Source organism: Brachycentrus maculatus, unplaced genomic scaffold (assembly GCF_059751285.1).
Source record: "Brachycentrus maculatus isolate JH-2025_06_01 unplaced genomic scaffold, ASM5975128v1 h1tg000035l, whole genome shotgun sequence".
Classification (NCBI taxonomy): Eukaryota; Metazoa; Arthropoda; class Insecta; order Trichoptera; family Brachycentridae; genus Brachycentrus; species Brachycentrus maculatus.
Genome location: NW_028280789.1, coordinates 818,885 through 839,603, shown reverse-complemented (window position 1 = coordinate 839,603; position 20,719 = coordinate 818,885).

Below are 20,719 nucleotides of genomic sequence, written 5' to 3'. Positions count from 1 at the left end.
CTCGCAGTCAATTTGGCGACATGAGAACTAAAATAATAAAATTCATCACAAATAATACCTCTAGACTTTACTGTGAATTCAATAGTGTAAAAAAATAAATCATCTAATACCATTGAGTTTTATCAATAAAGTTTGTTTGAGACGAATATTACGTAAAACTATTGAAATAAGACATTTTAACAAAAAATATGTACCATTTTTATATTCTCTTGAATGTTTTTCGCATATACTTTGTGGCACATTTTATAAACTTTAAAAATAAAACAACTTTTTTATATAGAATATAGAATTTAAATAAAGAATCCATTTATAAAAAAACCGCAGTTTTTCAAATACTTAAGGGCGAAAACTATTTAAATTTAACAAAAAATTTATCATCGAGATTCTCAAACGATTTTTCTACTCCAAAATGCAACACCAAGCAATTTCAGCAAAACTTCAAATATTTGGCAATCAAACATTTCAATAAACTCCCTAAAGAAATAAAAAAAATAGATGATATAAAAATACTCAAGAAAAAAATTAAAGCATCTATACATTTAAATCTTAAAAAAATATACAAAAAAACTATTTTATCTTTTATTATATAGCATTAAACCACGAGTGTAAGTCCCTCTTCAAGCACAAGAGCACAGACTCTTTTATGGAGAGGCACAGTGAATCGAAATACAAAAGTTCTCCATATGTATAAATGATTCAAATGTATTATGTTATAAATAAAAATGTAAATATATTAAATGAATAAAAAAAATAAATTATAAGCAGGAACCTTGTCATCATCAGGGTTTATGAAATTCTAAAATATTTAAAACATTAAAAAACTCCACACCTACCAAAAATTTCCGCACACTCCGTAAAAATTCTAAATATTATTTTTTTAAGCATTGCCAAGCAATTTAATTTAATCTTTATTTAACCATTTTTATGGACCAAAAGACGCACCATAATTTTTAAGTAATTGAATAAAGGAAACTATTTTATGATTTTTATTATAAGATTGTAAAACTAGATTTAAAAAATAAAACCAAACTACCCTTTAAAATCATAGAAAATCGTCCTCTGAACCTTTTATTTATTTTACTTCGTCTTCATCTTCATAAAACATATCGCTCACTCCTTTCGAGAACGTCATAAATCAAAAAACTTGATTTTTCAGGAGAACGTTTTAAAATATGATGAACAATTTTTTTAATCTATAATTTTAAACGAATTGTATTCATACTACCTAAAGAAAAAAGTGCGCAAGTGTAATATTTTGGTATTTATATTTAACCAGTCGATTATTGAAAATAAAAGTAATAAAACAATTTATATTTGAAGCACTAACTTTGTGATTATCCATTTTACACTTAAAATATACCTTTGTTTTAAAATCACTGTAAATATTTTATTATAACTTAATTATAATGTCTACCGGTTTCGAAGTTTACCACTTCTTCATTAAGACTGAATAATTCTTGTTAATCAGTCTTGATAAAGAAACGGTTAGCTTCGAAACCAGTAGACATTATAATAAAGTAAAAATAAATATATGTATATAAATATATATATATATATATATATAAATATATATATATATATATATATATATATATATATATATATATATATATATATTTATATATATATATATATATAAATATATATATATATATATATATATATATATATATATATATATATATATATATATATATATATATATATATATATAAATATATATATATATATATATATATATATATATATATATATATATATATATATATATATATATATATATATATATATATATATATATATTTATATTTATATATATATATATATATTTATATACATATATTTATTTTTACTATATATATATATATATATATATATATATATATATATATATATATATATATATATACATATAAACGAATTCAAGGAATGCGGTATCACTATTTCAGAGAAAAAGCGTGCGCATGTGAAAGTGTATGTACTAGATTACTAGAACCTAGTTCCATCCCTAACGGAAACTTATGTTTCCGCAATTTCTCCACATAAAGGGGTTTAGTTCTCCTTCCGTGTTTGTCTTAGTTTATTTGTACTTCTTAATCTAACCTTTAATAGTGACTACCTGCACAATATAAAGCGTACTAAGATTTACGACTCAAATTTAATTAAATATACGTTTCACATATTTTTGACATCTCAATATAGACGAAGAAGAAAATGGAGGCCTGTTAATTTACATGGCATACGACCGTAGACTTGGTTAAGTGATCACTTTACACACGAGTAACATTCATCACCAATTCTACCCAGGATTGAAAATCACACTACTCAAAATTTTTAAACTTCTAGATATATTGATCAAAATTGTAACACAGTATGCCGAGTTCACAATATCCATCTATGGTGTGATGAGGAAAACTTTTATTAAGCAGAGACTATCCATTTTTATGTGAGGTCCGAATCCTGGATTATATTCAGATACTTGAAGAACGTTTGAAAACGTGATATTCAATTTATAATTTGACCAGTTAATTTATTTACGACATTTTGAGTACGTCCAAACACTTTAAAGTATTTGGATATTAAAAATGCTGTAAATGAATACAAGTTAGCCAAACGAAGAGGTATGTTTAAAATACAAAAAATATTTTTGTAACACAATTTATTATCATAGGTGCCTCCAACTTCAGATGAAGCATCTATTGTTTTTATGCGAAAGAAGGTGGAAGTTTGAGAATCTGCGCTTAGAACCTAGCTTTTGGCTGGATTAAGTGATCACTTTCATCATTTTGACCATTATTGTAAATCAAAATTACATTAATGTTTAATGTTGTATACATGAAACGGTCGATTTATTAAATTCAAGAACAGAAGCGATAGTTATGAAATAGTGAAAATAATAATGTAACTTATACTTTAACATTTTTATCTTGAAAATTAATTTCTTCTTGAATGAAAAATAACTTTACTACATTTTGAGTGTGTCCAAATACTTGTTTACAAAATCTGGATTATCTCCAATTACAGGAGTTATTTTCATATTACTTTTGATGTCTCTAGTGAAGTTCTAGTGATTCAAGAACAAGGTTTCTAAATTGGTTCATATATATAGAACTTCCAAGAATTTGAGTAGTGTGGTTGTCAATAATGGGTAGAATTGGTGAATGTTACACGTGTGTAAAGTGATCACTTAAACCAGCCTATGACGGTCGTCAGCCCCGTAAATGCCCAGACGTCCATATTCTTCTTCATCTTTGATGAGATGTCAAAAATAATATGAAAAATAACTTTTATACCTTACAACAACAAAAATTTAGTAAAGGAAAAATATTAAGCAGATTCTCATCCCCCTTTTCTATATCATCAAATTCTCTAGTAAATTATAGACGCTCACCACCCATGTGCCAAAAACCCCATAGCGAACGTAACCACTGTCGTTAAACATAAAGAGATTTCCAATAATAATTTATATCCATACTCACCTGTGTAATATTTTATGCATTTTCACAGGTTTATTTCCTTTTTTTATTACTGGATCATTATTTACGCCACTTTACACACGACCAGACGTTTATTTTATAAGGGTTAACATCAACTGTTAAAATGTTAGGTAATGATTTGCTGAACCACAAAATAATATTTTAACCCTTTTTTGCCATCTCAACAAAGATGAAAATAATTATGGAAATCTGGGTATTTACAGGGCTTGCGAACTGTCATAGGCTGGTTTAGTGAACCCTTTACATGCGTATAATATTCACTATTCCACCCATGATTGACAACCACACTACTCAAACTTTGGAAGTCAAATCACTTCCATGAAGGCAAGGTGATCACTCTTGCGTTTCAGGTTGCGTCCAGGGTAATATAAAATAAATATTATAGTGTAAAATATGATATAAGAGTTAAAATCAGTAATATTATTTTTAATATTTCCATTTCTTGTAGTACATGCTTGCTAACTTTTTACTTTTTACTTTTTCATCTTTTTTATGTTTTTGAGTTTTTAATTTTATTAAAAAAAAAAACAAATTTTTTTTTTCTGACAGTCAAGTATTTTTTGTATTGTATATTAACACTATTATTCTAGTTCTACTTATAATAACTATACCCTTATACCCTTTACTATGACTAAATTATATTGTATGCCCACACACAGGCCATGCCTTTGTATGATCTTTTTTTGTATTTATATTTATATTTTATTAACATTTTTTGTTGTATTTGAATTTGTGTCATGTAATGCAAAATAATTTAAAATAAAGAAAAAGAATCTCTAAGAATCTCTAAGAATCGAACCCGGAGCATCCAAAACGGTAGCTAAACACGCTAACCATAAAAGTACGGAGATGCAAGATGTATTTATTTACTCCTTTTTTCCATTGTTGTCTTTGTTTTGAATTTTTTTCTATAATTTTTATTTTGTTGTTTTTTATTATTATTTATTTTTTATTATTATGATTTTAAAAAATGATAGTGAATGTATCGTTACATGTGTCCCGATAGATTTAAAGAGAAAGTGGTACCAATGAAAATTCGAATAAAAAAACATTTTCTTCCCACACGAAAGTGATTTCATTCAGTCTTCTTTATCTTTCAGATTTCCGTAATGAATAAAATAATTCTGAAAACACCGTATCGGTGTTTGAAATTAATTCGGGATGCTTTGAAATACGTGCCACAATAGATTTTTAAAAAAATAGTGGTATGTACCAAGTGAAATAATAATTACAAAAAAACATTTTCTTTCGATAACAAATGTTTCATTTTGCATTTATAATTTATATTTTGTATATTAAAAGGATTGAGATTGTGATATGGTAATAAAATATCATTCTTTGTTTACTTTGTGTAACACTTCTTTTATAAATACTCATTCATGACTACCGATTTCGGAGTTTAAAAATAGTATTTTTATGCAAATGTCAAATCGTAATACTTTATTTTAATGACCTGATGATGGAATGATTTTCTGAAAGCGTCAGTCACGAATAAGTGTTTATTGAAGTGGTATTACACAAAGTAAACGATGAATGATAAGGAAAATGTTGTTTTATGATTTATGTTTAGCTTGGCAAATATAACTATTTATTATAATCTGTAATTTATATTTGAAGCACTAATTATGTGATATTTTATTTTATAATTAAAACATAACTTTGTTTTAAAATCACTGTAAATATTTTATTATAACTTAATTATAATGTCTATCGGTTTTGAAGCACACCGGTAGACATTTAATTAAGTTATAATAAAATATTTATAGTGATTTTAAAGCAAAGTTATATTTTAATTATATTATTAAAATCTATTTTGACACTTGTTCCTATTATGCATAATTATTCAACGCCGTGTGTGCAGCTTAATATAAATTTTAGATCTTGTCCTTTAGGGATTTTTTCAGACTATGTTGTGTTTACTTTCAGAATTCCGTAAAAATAAAATAATTCATAATGTCATAGTGTGTTATATGGTGAAGGATTTAGAAAATAGTCGGAGGACAGAGAATGGCTTGTTTTCGAATGTACAAAGGATATTTCTCAGGAAAGGATGGTTATGTTTGTTCCCTTGAGACTTGAAATCCTTAGGGTAGTTTTTGCAATGTTTATTGTGTTTACTATCGCACTCTCACGTACTTTGGCTTATCTAATCAAATATATCTACCATTCTTTTCACATAATATTAGATTGTACCTATGCACGAACGCAGTGGTGTTCACAGAGTTTTCAATGAAAAAAGGTTGTTATATTTTGACAGGATTAATATTATTTATTTTATTTTTTTGGGGATGACAACAAAGGTGATACTGGAATGAACATATAAACAGAATGTCAGAAGACAGACTTCCAGGTATCTGCGTTCTTCAAGGAAACCCTGAAGGACGCAGACCCCCAGGCAGACCTCTAAAAAGGTGTCAACATCCTAAGAGCGACATTTTTTTTTAATAAAAGAGAAATATTTGTGATTTTATAATTTACAAAAATACTTCAATTTCATACTGTTTCTGTGAGCCTAAGCGGCTCATTATTAGAAATGGGTGTCAAATGGTGAAAGAGTGGGTTCGAACCGAGAAACTCTGACTCAAGAGTCCGCGACACTAACCACTCGACCACAAACCGACGCTTCTTTTCCAAACATTATGGTAAGTAACAGAACTCCGCTGTTTACTGCCAGATGCTTTCGCTGACAATTTTTTTTCAGTGTAACATTGACTCTTTTCCTAACATTTAATCTCTTTTTCATATTTTGTCAATCTTAAATGCCTTTTTATATTTTTCGTATTTAATAAGCATATTTAAAAAAAAGAAATCGTAATAAATACTATTTAATAAATATTTTATTGTGGCACATTTTAAAAACTTTATAAAATTAAAAAAAACTTTGTTTTAACCACGTTTTTATTATTAGTACACTTTAACCTACCGGTTTCGACAAGAACCTTGTCATCATCAGGGTTTTTTAAATTCTAAAATATTTAAAACACTAAAATACTCATAATTAATTACATTCTTTTACCAAAAACTTCCACACGAAGTGTGTTAGAATTTAATAAATCCTGATGATGACAAGGTTCTTGTCGAAACCGGTAGGTTAAAGTGTATTAATAATAAAAAAGTGGTTAAAACAAAGTTGTTTAATTTGATAAAGTTTAAGGATTTAAGCGTTGTAACTCGTTATTTGTATTATATATCTAAATGTTTTAATTAATAGGTCAAGAATGTGCGAGAGTAGTAGAGGGAGAATGTTTAGCAACGCTGATAATTAGTTCAAATTCCACCCTTCACTTGTTGGTCAGGATGTAGGAGGATTTAAGGGGATAAAGGGTATGTAGAAATAAGAGGAAAGAGGGCGAAAGAGATAGCATAAATAAACGCGTGTAAGAGACGTGGGAAGGAAATCCGTGGGAAGGATTTAAGATTACCGTGCAAAATTCAGTGAAAGATCTGAAAGATGACTGGTAGGTTTGTAAAAGAAATCAAATTTTGCAAAGAATACGTTTATTTATGGATTCTTATTCCAACAATAAATTATACATTGGGTATTTTACTTAGTGAAAATGTAAGGAAATCACTATTTATATATATATATATATATATATATATATATATATATATATATATATATATATATATATATATATATATATATATATATATATATATATATATATATAAATATATATGCATATATATATATATATATATATATATATATATATATATATATATATATATATATATATTTATGTATATATATATATATATATATATATATATATATATATATATATATATATATATATATATATATATATATATATATATATATATATATATATATATATATATATATATATATATATATATATATATATATATATATATATATATATATATGTATATATATATATATATGTATATATATATATATACATATATATATATATATATATATATATATATATATATATATATATATATATATATATATATATATATATATATATATATATATATATATATATATATATAAATATATATATATATGTATATATATATATGTATATATATATATATATATATATATATATATATATATATATATATATATATATATATATATATATATATATATATATATATATATATATATATATATATATATATATATATATATATATATATATATATATATATATATATATATTTCTTTTTTTTAACCGTGTGTCGATTAGTATTGCCAGGAAGTAATACCAAAAAGAAGTATGTCCAATTACATTTATCTCATATATTTAATTTACTGTTATTCCCAGACTCATTCGTTCTATATATCTAAACTGTATATATATATTTATATAAATAACAATTCTGAAAACAGACTTAATGACCATCCTAGTTATGTTATATCGTTTTCATATATTAACACATGTATGTATTTCCAATGTAGTTTTCTGTAGCTACCGAAGTATATTTTTATGATTACGTCCAACGTTCGTATCAGACAATAAAATAGAATATCATCTGTTTATAATATAATATTACATCGATAAGTAGGAAGGAGAATGGGTGATCCACTTTTATCGTCGGCGTATCAAAATTTTATTATAATTCTCAGATACAAATGGGCCGCTCGTTAATATAATACGGTGTAAGTGGACTCCAAATGGACCAAGCAGTAAAACTAATGGGTGTTTTACTATGGTGACTGACATAATGATGTAAATGTCTCGATATTCATTGGTACTATAAAGCGAGCTAGGACACAAAATGCCGAACCCTCTTCTAGTGGAACGGAAGGTCTCCTGACGACAGTCAACAGTCTGGCTTCTCCTGAGGAGTTTTACGCGGTTTTCTCCCAGCAATGAGCAAATGCTGAGATGTTCCTGGTTGTTCCACACTAGATCATCCCTCATGTCCTAAACACAAATCAAAATAAAACATCCATTCTAAGTTTAAAGAAACAAAAATCCACTTAACGATCTAATATATATACCTTGTAAATGAAAAATGTATTTTGATTTATCATCCGATAATCCAATGTCGGATAAAATCGATTTTAAAAATTTAAAAAATCAACAGGTTTAATAGAAGTAGGAAACTAAATTTTTTTTAAATTTCTTTAGGCTCTTTTTTCTCTTTCAATAAATAAATATGAAATAATTCAACTTTGTTCAATTTGGGAAAGCTATGTAGAATACTAACGACATCCTAAATTTCACTTCTATCAAATTATACTAAAACAATCCTACATCAGTGCATGTATACATCTTTAAAAAAATAATGTAATATAGATACTTAATAATGGTTAGAATGGTGAATGTTACACGAGTGTATAAAGTGATAAGTTCAGTCAGTAAAAACAAAGTCTTGGGCCTTGGGATTTTTAGACTTCTATCTTTTTTCGTATAAAACCGATAGATGCTTCGTCTTAATGTCATTAATTTCGGCAGTCACTAAAATCTATCTTAATATATAATTAACAAAAAATCTATCCTAATTTTATAATAATCTTAAAAATTTTACTTAGCAAATACCACAATATCTTAAAATCTACTGTGACACGTGTTTCGATGCATTCCGCATCATTTTACTCATATCGTGTATGAAAATGATGCGGGATGCATCGAAACACGTGTCACAGTAGATTTAAAGAAATAGTGGTATTTACTAAGTAAAAGCTTCGTCTTAATTTGAGATACTTATAATATAAAATAAATTAAATTTTAAGCTAAAACCAGTAAACTGTTTTACATAAAAATTCAAGAATACACATTTGCCTGACTCTTTAACCTTTGTATTTAGTATGTAATATTCCTAAAAGGCTTGTTATAAGCGGTTGTAAGCGGAGAGGAAAGTTGAATCCGGTTGCACTTAATGTAGGCGAATAACAAATTATTCATATTCTACTCTAATTAACAGGTTTACGATTTCAACTACTGTAATAAGGATAATAATAATAATAATGTTCTAGGAGCAAATACGTTATATGTACCGCGTTTTCCCAGATTAATATTTTTTTTTCAAAAATTTAAAATATAAATAATGAAAATTCATTTGTTTTTTTTTTTAAATAATTTTATTTAACAAATATTTAAATTAGAACCTAATAACAATAAAATCAACAAAATAAGTTATTTTTTCCGACACAACAAAAACATAATAAATAAACTCTAATCTACGTCTAAAGTATTGACGAAAATAATAAACTCGATCTTCCTTGAGCAAGCTCACGTATTACGTATGTCATTTTGCAATTCGCATATTTATATAAGTACATCCTTTTTGCGATATCGCTCACTCCTTTCAAGAACGTCATAAATCAAAAATCGTCAATTTCCAGTTGTGCATGTTTTCGGAATGCCCAGAAAATGTTCTATATTCCAGCAAAAGCGGCATATTTCAAACTTAATATTTACCCGCTACAGGGCAGAAAGTGTTGTTTTTGCATTTTGAAGAAAAGGTATTGTGTAAGTATTTTTTTGAAATAAACTAAATATTTTTCAAATGGGGAAAAAACATTCAGGTTTCATCTAAAAAGATCTGTTGCCCAGTAAAAAGTTCAATAAGTGGCTAGATATTCATTTTTAATGCATTGTATTATATTGCTAAACTTTAAAAACGTTCTACTGAAAAATCATTTTTTTTGTTTTATGGCGTTCTTGAAAGGAGTGAGCGATATGCGTAAGATATTTTTGTCTTAAGTAAAATCGACATTAACGAAGATACGCTCCTTAATATTATATAAAACGAAAATGTTGATAATACACTGTAAACAAGGATATAAGGATTACATATTAACTGAATTTTACACGACGAGTTACTGAATTACATGGACAAAAATAGGCTTCAGTATTTACAAAGCTCGTGTTATTTTCAGAAACAAAACATTTTTAAAGGTTAACAATCCATTAATGTATGTGTTTAGAATACACAAGACCTCAAACTTTTCATGAATTTCAGGAATGATTTGATTTTACTAATGTGTTTTCATTATTGTCATTGTCCATATAATTTCTGATTTAAGACAGTGTTATTGCCTTATACTGATATTCAGAGAGATGTCCCTTGAGATTTGATGTATCAAACTTGTATATCATATTTAACTAGCGTTATGCAGAAAAAAACTAATTAGATATTAAAAATTCAACGAAAGAAAACAAGGTGATTATAGAAAACCTTATTATATCAATATTTTTTTATTATTTTTAAACTATTGTAAAATCAGTGTATGTACTGAGCGTAAATATTCATAGTTTTCTTTTGTTTTTATTGTTTTTTTTTTTAATTAGTGTAAATAAAAGGATATTCAATATTTCTATTTAAAAAAATATTGTTGATTTTTTTATTTATTTCTTATTAATATGTAAGTAGTTACTTTATAGAATGCAACCTGTACTTTTTCCGTTAATTAATCTTTTTTAAACTACTAGTTGAATAGGAATTTTAAAATTATTTGTTCTATTTTTACTATGTGTGTTAAGTCATATTGTCATGCATGATAAAAAAATAATAAAACTTTTAGTTAGAATGTGGATTGGTTTCTTTCTGCACAATGTCATTAATTTAAATCTCTGTCTTGTTTCTACACTTATATATCTCAATCAAATCTTCAAGGTCTCTTTTAATACCAGTATGATAAACCGGAGTTAGCCGATGTTTAGGCTTCCACTTCTTCTTCATAGTCTTCCTCGTCTCCATCTACTTCCGCTTCAGCGTCGGCATCGACTTCCGCTTCGTTCGCAATGTCTTCCGCATCGGGAGCAGTCAGTCCCTGGCTGTCAGCCTGGGCTTCTACGGCAGAAGCTCCATCAAGGACAATAGAGTTTTGAAGAGAGACGTCGTCTTCGATTGAGGTTCCGCCGAGAGCAGATGCGGGGAAATAGTCGTGATGACCATGGCCGCCACCACCGCCATGGCCGTGGCCTTTGCCACCTCCACCACCACCGCCTCCACCGTGTCCATGCCCATGTCCCCCACCGCCACCTCCTCCACCGTGTCCATGACCATGTCCACCACCACCTCCACCGTGTCCATGACCATGTCCGCCTCCTCCACCGCCGCCTCCTTTTCCTCCACCACCCCCTCCTCCTCCGTGACCATGTCCGTGGCCTCCACCACCGCCTCCTTTTCCTCCACCACCCCCTCCTCCTCCATGACCATGTCCGTGGCCTCCACCACCGCCTCCTTTTCCTCCACCACCCCCTCCTCCTCCATGACCATGTCCGTGGCCGCCTCCACCGCCGCCTCCTTTGCCTTTACCACCTCCCCCGCCTCCACCACCACCGTGTCCATGACCGCCCCCACCGCCTCCTCCTCCTTTCCCCTTCCCACCCCCTCCTCCCCCTCCTCCACCACCGCTTCCCTTCTTGTATCCCCACTTCTTCCCAGCTTCCTTATCAGTCTTATGACCATATCCTTCGTGGTGAGCATGATGGTCATCGTGACCGCCTTCCTTCTTGTGACCCTGATAACAAACAAAAAAACAATAAATTCGTTTCAGAAATACCCAGTACTGATGCCATTTTTTAATATTTGATAGACCGATTGGCCTACACCGCATTGAAATACCATACAAGAATACTTTAACTACGTAGAATAGTTAAAATTTACTTTAATTTTGGATTTGTGTTACTAAAACCTTTGGCATTTTAAACCGTGTGTCGATTAGTATTGCCAGGAAGTAATACCAGAAAGAAGTGTGTCCAATTACATTCTTCTCATATATTTCATTTATAGTTATTTCCAGACTCATTCGTTCTATATATCTAAACTGTCTTAAAGTACCTCCCTTATTTTATTGATGATGCTTATCTCAGCTTTGCATTTTTTCTTTATTTTACCATTCGAACATCTTTTTGCCGAAAAACATTCAAGTATTTTTTTATATAGTTTTATAAACAAGTATTGTAAAATATACCCTTAATATGGAAATCTCAGTAAGTGCATATTATTATAATTTTTAAAATGTGTACTTATTTATTATTTATTTATTTGACCCTCATATGTACAGAAAACAAATACTGCATTGTAAAAAGTATATAAACGAGCTTATTGCTTACAAGCAATATCTTCCAACCAATTAAAAATGTATAATAAAACCCTTATCCACACCCTAATGGTGCAAAGGGCAGTGTTTCATATAAACACAGTGTTATCTTGATCGTTTACACATAAAGGAAAGGTGATCAGCCCTCCACTTCAGGTACCAGTCCAGGGTAATATTGAATAAATATTACAGTGAAAAAATCACTTATATTTATTTGACCCCCCCTGGGAATATATTAAAAATGTGTCTCGTATGACGCAAAACCATCTGTGAAATCAGCATCTCATAAATGAGGGTGAAAAGTTTGCCATTACAAAAACCCCGTTTTAACTTTAAAATGTATTTGTTCCCGGCGTTCTTACAGAGGAGAATTTGCATTTCATATCCTCGAGACATCCTCTCCTCGGAGAATTTCATATTACCGCTAAATGGTTTTAGTTCGCCTTTAGTTGGAAAAACCGCAAACAGGTGGGGGCAAACGGTGGGTTAATCGTTTTAGGGACGAATAATGGAACAACGAGACACTAACTAGAATACTTCTGACGGATGAAAAGCTGTGATATAAAAAAGATGACAATCAAGGCAAATTAATGCAAATTTTATTTCTACTACTAAAATTACTATTTTTGGCACTTTGATTTTTTTTCTTCTTTTCATCGGCTTGTTATACAGAATTCTATATTCGTGGTATCGGACATTTCGCTCACTCCTTTCAAGAACGTCATAAATAAAAAATCATAAATTTTCAGTAGTGCATGTTTTCGGATGCCCAGAGAATTTACTGTATCCCAGCAAAAGAAGCATATTTTTAACTTGGTAATATTTAGCCACTACAGGCCAGAAAGAGTTGTTTTTGGATTTTGAAGAAGAGGTATTGTTTAATTATTTTTTTTAATTGTACTAAATATTTTTCAAATGGACAAAAAACCTTCAGGTTTTACCTAAAAAGATCTGTTAGAAAGTAAAAAGTTCAAAAAGTGGCTTGATATTTATTTTTCATACATTGTATTAAATTTTTAAACTTTAAAAACGTTCTCATGAAAAATCTAGTTTTTTTTATTTATGACGTTCTTGAAAGGAGTGAGCGATATGTCGTTTTAGGGGCGAATAATGGAACAACGACACACTAACTAGAATAATTCTGAACGATGTATTTCTAATAACGAAAATCTGTTTTTAAAACATATTGATATTATATTTCTTTCAATGGATTATTTTTATTAAGAATTCCATCATCATACATCGTTTTAAGAGCAAATAATGGAATTTTTCACCAATTTGAATATTTATGAAGTCATGAGATAAAAAATATAATAATCAAGGCAAATAGCGTAAATTGTATTTTTTTTAAAAATTGGCTTTGATATAACATTTCTTTAATGCCTTATTTTTATGGAATTATTTCATAATGATATCATATATCGTTTTGAGAGCAAATAATGAAATGAATCACAAATTGAAATATTTCTGAGGGATGAAAAACCATGATATTAAAAAAAATCATGTTGAATCTAACTTTCTTTCATTATCCCTTCGTTAAGAGATGAATGGTATGGAATATTACCTTGTGCTCCTCATGGTGTCCTCCTTTCTCATGGTGTCCCTTTTTCCCTTTATCGGCGTGATGGTGAGATGTTTTCAGGTGGCTGCCCTTAGATTTTCCACCCTTGAAAAAAATGTGACAATTCCACATACAGTTTCAAACTAATTTAATTTTGCATTAAAAAAAAAAAGTAAAAATATGTGACCCAATTTTATGATCATTTTAAAATATTGAATTGTTTTTTCTCTACGAGATATTGCATTAGTTTTTAAAATGTAGTAATTAACAAAAACGACACTTTATAAATTATCCAAAATGATTATCAAATGTTTATATCAAGATATCAGAAAGGAATTAAAGTAGGAATAATTGAAACGATTAAGAAGACTTATTTAAGGTGGTATGGACATGTGATAACATGAAATAGCGATAGAATGACTAAGAAAGTTAATGTGACGAATGTGAGCCGGAGACCAGAACGAGGATGGTCAAAAAAGACTCGGCACGATCAGATCAAAGAATCTAAAATCTGGTTGTGTAAAAAGTCTGAGGGCATGTATGACTAAATGTAGAGATGTGAAGGAAGCGAGGAGTGTATGTCAGGATAGAAGAGTGTGGAATTCCATCCTCTCTGCCTAAACGGCGTGATGGTAGTAGCAGTGGTAGATACTGAAAACATTGAAAAGCTTACCTTATGGCTGTCATGTTCCTGGTGGAATCCCCCGTGTTTCTCTTCCTCGCCACCGCTATGGTCTTCTTCAAAGAACTCTACTTTCTTTTCATATTCGTCCTTCTTGTGAATATCGTGGGCCCCTTTAGTACTGTGTCCTTTCGAGTGCTTTCCCGACTCTTCATACTGCAAAATATCATAATTAATATAATTTTTTGACATCTCATCAAAGATGAAGAAGAATAGAAAAAGAAGAAGTCTGGGCGTTTACGGGGCTGACGACCGTCATAGGCTGGTTTAAGTGATCACTTTACACACGTGTAACATTCACCAATTCTACCCATTATTGACAACCACACTACTCAAATTAGATACCATATATATGTATTTATGTTAAAGGCATTAGCCGTTCAATAAATAAATAAATAATTCAAACATGTTAACGAATGTCGTAACTTTCCCACAAGTGTTCGGTATGCAATATCCGACCCCGGATTAATTAACCGATTTTTAATTTACAAGTAACAGTTATTATAAATATTTTTAAGGTTTTCATCAGTAATCTCTCATTGCAAACACTCTTTTTCTCACTTACATACATGTATCTCTTCATACATACTCGCCGATTATTCCTGATCTAACCACTGTATAGTGTTTTCCTAGTTCTGCCTTTATTTTTGTTACAAACCACATTTGCCTCATAAATACACTTTAAAAATAAATTAGAATTACATACAACATTTTGAGTGTGTCCAAATACAAATCTGGATTATCTCCAATTATAGGAGTATTTTTCATATAATTTTTTTGACATCTCATCAAAGATGAAGAAGAATAAGGAAGTCTGGCCATTTACGGGGCTGATGACCGTCATAGGCTAGTTTAAGTGATCACTTTACACACGTGTAACTTTCACTAATTCTGTCCATTATTGACAACCACACTACTCAAATTCTTGGAAGTTCTATATATATGAACCAATTTTTGAACATTGTTATTGAATCACTAGAACTTCACTAGAGACATCTATTGGTGAATGTTACACGTGTGTAAAATGATCACTTATACCAGCCTATGGTGGTCGTCAGCCCCGTTAATGCCCAGACTTCCATAATTTTCTTCATCTTTGATGAGATGTCAAAAATTATAGAATTACAAATTTCTGAAATGTTATGTGTTTTCTCAATGTATTCTTAATATATTTTTCTTACTAAAATATGTAATGATTTTGTTTGATATTTTCATGATATTTCTCACTATTTTAGAAATATACGTACATCTCATCAAGTTAAAATTACTTATAAATATTATCAGTTTTCGTGATATTTTCTTGAATATTTAAATATATTTTTTATTAAAAACATACGTTTATAAGACTTAAGAATAATTTCAAAAATTGTAAACAAATTTCCTGTTATTTCCTTATTTTTAACAATTTTTTCTCGTTATTTATAAATTTTGGAAAGAAGTTTGAATTATTTCAAAATGTTATGATTATTTTTTTAGTATTTTTCTGTATTTTCTTGATGTATTTTTCATATTTAAAATATACTTTTCTAAAAAATGTTATTTTTCATGATGTATTTTTACTATAAAAATAAATGTTTATATGAAGTTAGATTAATTTTAGAAATGTTATGAACCTTCTTAGTATTTTCTTGATAAACAGGTATTTTACTTTTTAAAAATATACTTTAAAGGAGCTAGATTTATTTCAGAAATTTTGTGATTTTCCTTGATATTTTGTATTCCGTACGTAGATGTAATAACATGTTCTATCCCCTACACAAGGGTTGTCTCATTTTCCACCCTCCATGTTATTGTATTCACTTCAAAGAAACCGCCATCTTACAACAAGATCCTAAAGACGATAAAATTATTTTTGAAATGTTAGAAAATCTGTAAATTTTAATGAATCGTTGTTGTTGGCCTGTTCTAGGGAAAAAATAATCACTCAAAGAAAATTAAAATTGGAAAATTTGTATGTTTTGGAGAAAATTGTTTAAAAATACAATTACCCAGAAACGAAAATTATGTCGAATTTTTTACGGCTAATATATTCCTTAAATAGATTTTGCACAATGTTAAATTTAATCTTAACGAGAGTTACGCTTCTTTGAAAGCTTCTTTTTAGTATAATTAAAATGTTACATTGTTTTAAAATCACTATAAACATTTTATTATATCTTAATTATAATGTCTACCGGTTTCGAAGCTAATCGCTTCTTTATCAAGGCTGATTAAAACTAATCTTAATCTAATTTAATCTAAGTTATAATAAAAAAATTATCGTGATTAAAACAAAGTCACATTTTAATTTTAAAATGTAAAATCGCAAAGTTAGTGCTCAAATATAAATTATACTTCTTTTGAATGTAAATTATTTAAAATTTATATTTAAAACAAAGAGAATACGTCAAAATTTAAGTATAATATTTAAGAAGGAATATATCAAATAGACTAGAAAAACTTGACATGATCAAGTAATTCAAAAACGTGAAAGTGGTCAGGTCAGGAGTAGATATAAATAATTCCTAAGTATTGAAACCTAGGTTTGTGAACAAAGATTTGGACACAACCAGAATATTGTGAATAAAATAACTAGTAAAATTACAAGTTTCATAAAAATGTCCGCCTTTGTAGTGTAATGGTCAGCACGCTCGGCTACCGTTCTGGAGGTCCCGGGTTCGATTCCCATAATCTAATAAACATAAGTGATTTTTTCACTTAAATATTTATTCAATATTACCCTGGAATTGTTACCTGAAGTGGAGGGTTGATCACCTTTCCTTTGTGTGTTAACGATCAGATAACACTGCGTTTATTTGATGCAGTACCCTATGCACCATAGGGGTGCGGATAAGGGTTCGAATAAAAATTTAAAATCTTGTTGTCATTTCAGGTTTTTACTAGTATGTAAAATAATTCGGAAAGAATCATTTATACATTTCATAAGGGCCTCTGCTAAAAAACAAACTCAACTCAACCGTAGATTGTGCCGAGAACTCACGTATGAAAGAACGTGTCAAATTACGGACAATTTGTCAAGTTTTTTTTGTTATCACGTTATAATCGATATATTAAACGCTTGAAAGTGGGCAGGTCAAGAGTCGAAATCATCTGAGGGTATGAAGAGATGTATTGAAGTATTGAAGAGATGCAAGCATGTAGAAGAGGCGAAGATTGTTTGCAAATATTTATTGTTGTGACGTTTTGTTCTCTATGCTACCCTGGTAGGGAAGCGGCGTAATGCTTAGTTTGTTAGTCTTTATAATTCACTTGCTTTGTACCTGTGACGTAAGACTTTTATCAACGAACATATAATAATAATAATATGATCGTATAATAATAATAATATGATCATATAATAATAATAATATGATCGTATAATAATAATAATATGATCATATAATAATAATAATATGATAATAAATAATAATAATAATTTTTTATTCCAGCTTGACTAAGTGGTGAGTGCAATACATGAAATATCGCTCACTCCTTTCAAAAACGTCATAAATCAAAAAACTTGATTTTTCAGGAGAACGTTTTGAAAGTTTAAAACATAATACAATGTATTAAAAATAAATATCAAGCCACTTATTGAACTTTTTACTATGCAACAGGTCTTTTTAGGTAAAACCTGATGGTTTTATCTCCATTTGAAAAATATTTACTATATTTAAAAAAATAATTAAACAATACCTTTTCTTCAAAATGCAAAAACAACACTTTTTGCCCTGTAGCAAGTAAATATTAAGTTTAAAAAATGCCTCTTTTGCTGGGATATAGCACATTTTCTGGGCATTTCGAAAACATGCACACCTGAAAATTGTCGATTTTTGACTTATGACGTTCTTGAAAGGAGTGAGCTATATGTTTTACATCATTTTTTTTATAAAATTAACTGAAAATTACAATAATTAACAAATAAGTAATAAATAATCAACAATCTGCATATTTTTTTTATTTGTGCTATTAAAACACGTAAACATAAGGTTTTTGTGAACCTATATATACTTTTTGTTACCGTCTTCATCATTCCAACATTAAAAACAAAATTTAAGCATTCCGAAAAATCCTTCCCCTGTTTATAATGTGCTTTTTTGGTGTTGAATGAATTATCATAAAACCCTCATAATGAGATAAACGAGAGTTTAGAACAATAAAATTTACTATCTTAAAATTTCTTCAAACCTGGAATTCTCAATTTAGAGTCTTTCCATTTTAAATGTTGATATGACTTGTTAACATGATTAAGGTAACACTTGTTTTTATACCACTTGAGTCATCAATAAACTCAAGTGGTATAAAAATAAGTGTTTTTTAAATAATTTTAACATGTCTTACCACAAAGTGTAAGACATGTTATGTCCGCCTCCGTAGTGTAATGGTCAGCACGCTCGGCTACCGTTCCGGAGGTCCCGGGTTCGATTCCCAAGGGGGGTGAAATAAATATAAGTGATTTTTTCACTGTCATATTTATTCAATATTACCCTGAACTGGTACCTGAAGCGGAGGGCTGATCACCTTTCCTTCATGTGTAAACGATCAAGATAACACTGCGTTTATATGACGCAGTGCCCTATGCACCATTGGGGTGCGGATAAGGGTTTTATTATTTATTATTACCACAAAGTAAATGCCGAAACAATAAATAAAATATGCATATGACTTATTTAAAAAATATTTTAATCTAGTTTTCGAGAAAAAAACTTTAAATGTGATGACTGTTTTCTTCACGAGAACATATAGTATTCATTTTGAGTGTGTCCAAATACTTGTTCACAAAATCTAGATTATCTCCAATTACAGAAGTTATTTTCATATTATTTTTTGACATCTCATCAAAGATGAAGAAGAATATGGAAGTCTGGACATTTACGGGGCTGACGACCGTCATAGGCTGGTTTAAGTGATCACTTTACACACGTGTAACATTCACCAATTCTACCCATTATTGACAACCACACTACTCAAATACTTGGAAGTTCTGTATATATGAACCAATTTAGAAACCTTGTTCTTAAATCACTAGAACTTCACTAGAGACATCTATTGGTGAGATGTAAAGAATATAGATGTCTCTAGTGCAGTTCTAGTGATTTAAGAATAAGGTTTCTAAATTGGTTCATATATACAGAACATCCAACAATTTGAGTAGTGTGGTTGTCAATAATGGGTAGAATTGGTGAATCTTGCACGTGTGTAAAGTGATCACTTAAACCAGCCTGTGACGGTCGTCACCACCGTAAATGCCCAAACTTCCATATTCTTCTTCATCTTTGATGATATGTCAAAAATAATATTAAAATTGTTAATCTCAAAACATAGTCTTTGGTATTAAAACCGTTAAAATCGTTCGTCTTAAAACATAGTTTCTGGGTATTAACACCGTTAAAATTGGTAGACCTTAAACAAAGTTTGATATAAAAAACCATTAAAACCGTTAGAACTTAAACAAAGTTTGATATAAAAAACCGTTGAAATCGTTAGACTTTAAACAAAGTTTGATATAAAAAACCGTTGAAATCGTTAGTCTTGAAATCTTCTATCGTATAAAAATCTATGGATGCTTCGTTTAACTTTATACACCTTAAATATGTTTATCGATATATCATCCGTAGAGTGAATAATTCAGTATCTGATAAAACATAGAAATTGGAAAAAAAATGTTGAAAAAAAACAAATTATTATCCAAGGCTTTTTTAGTCCGGTAGACTGAATTTTCTTGATATTTCCTTATTTTAACATATTTTTCTCGTTATTTGAAAACTTTTTGAAAGAAGTTAGAATAATGTCAAGATGTTATGATTATAACCTTAATATTTTCCTGTATTTTCCTGATGTATTATTCAAATTAAAAATTTATAGATACATAATAAAATAAAAAAACAAATATATATAAAAATAAATGTAGACATGCTCAATTATTCACTGCCAGAACTATGTATATATTAAAT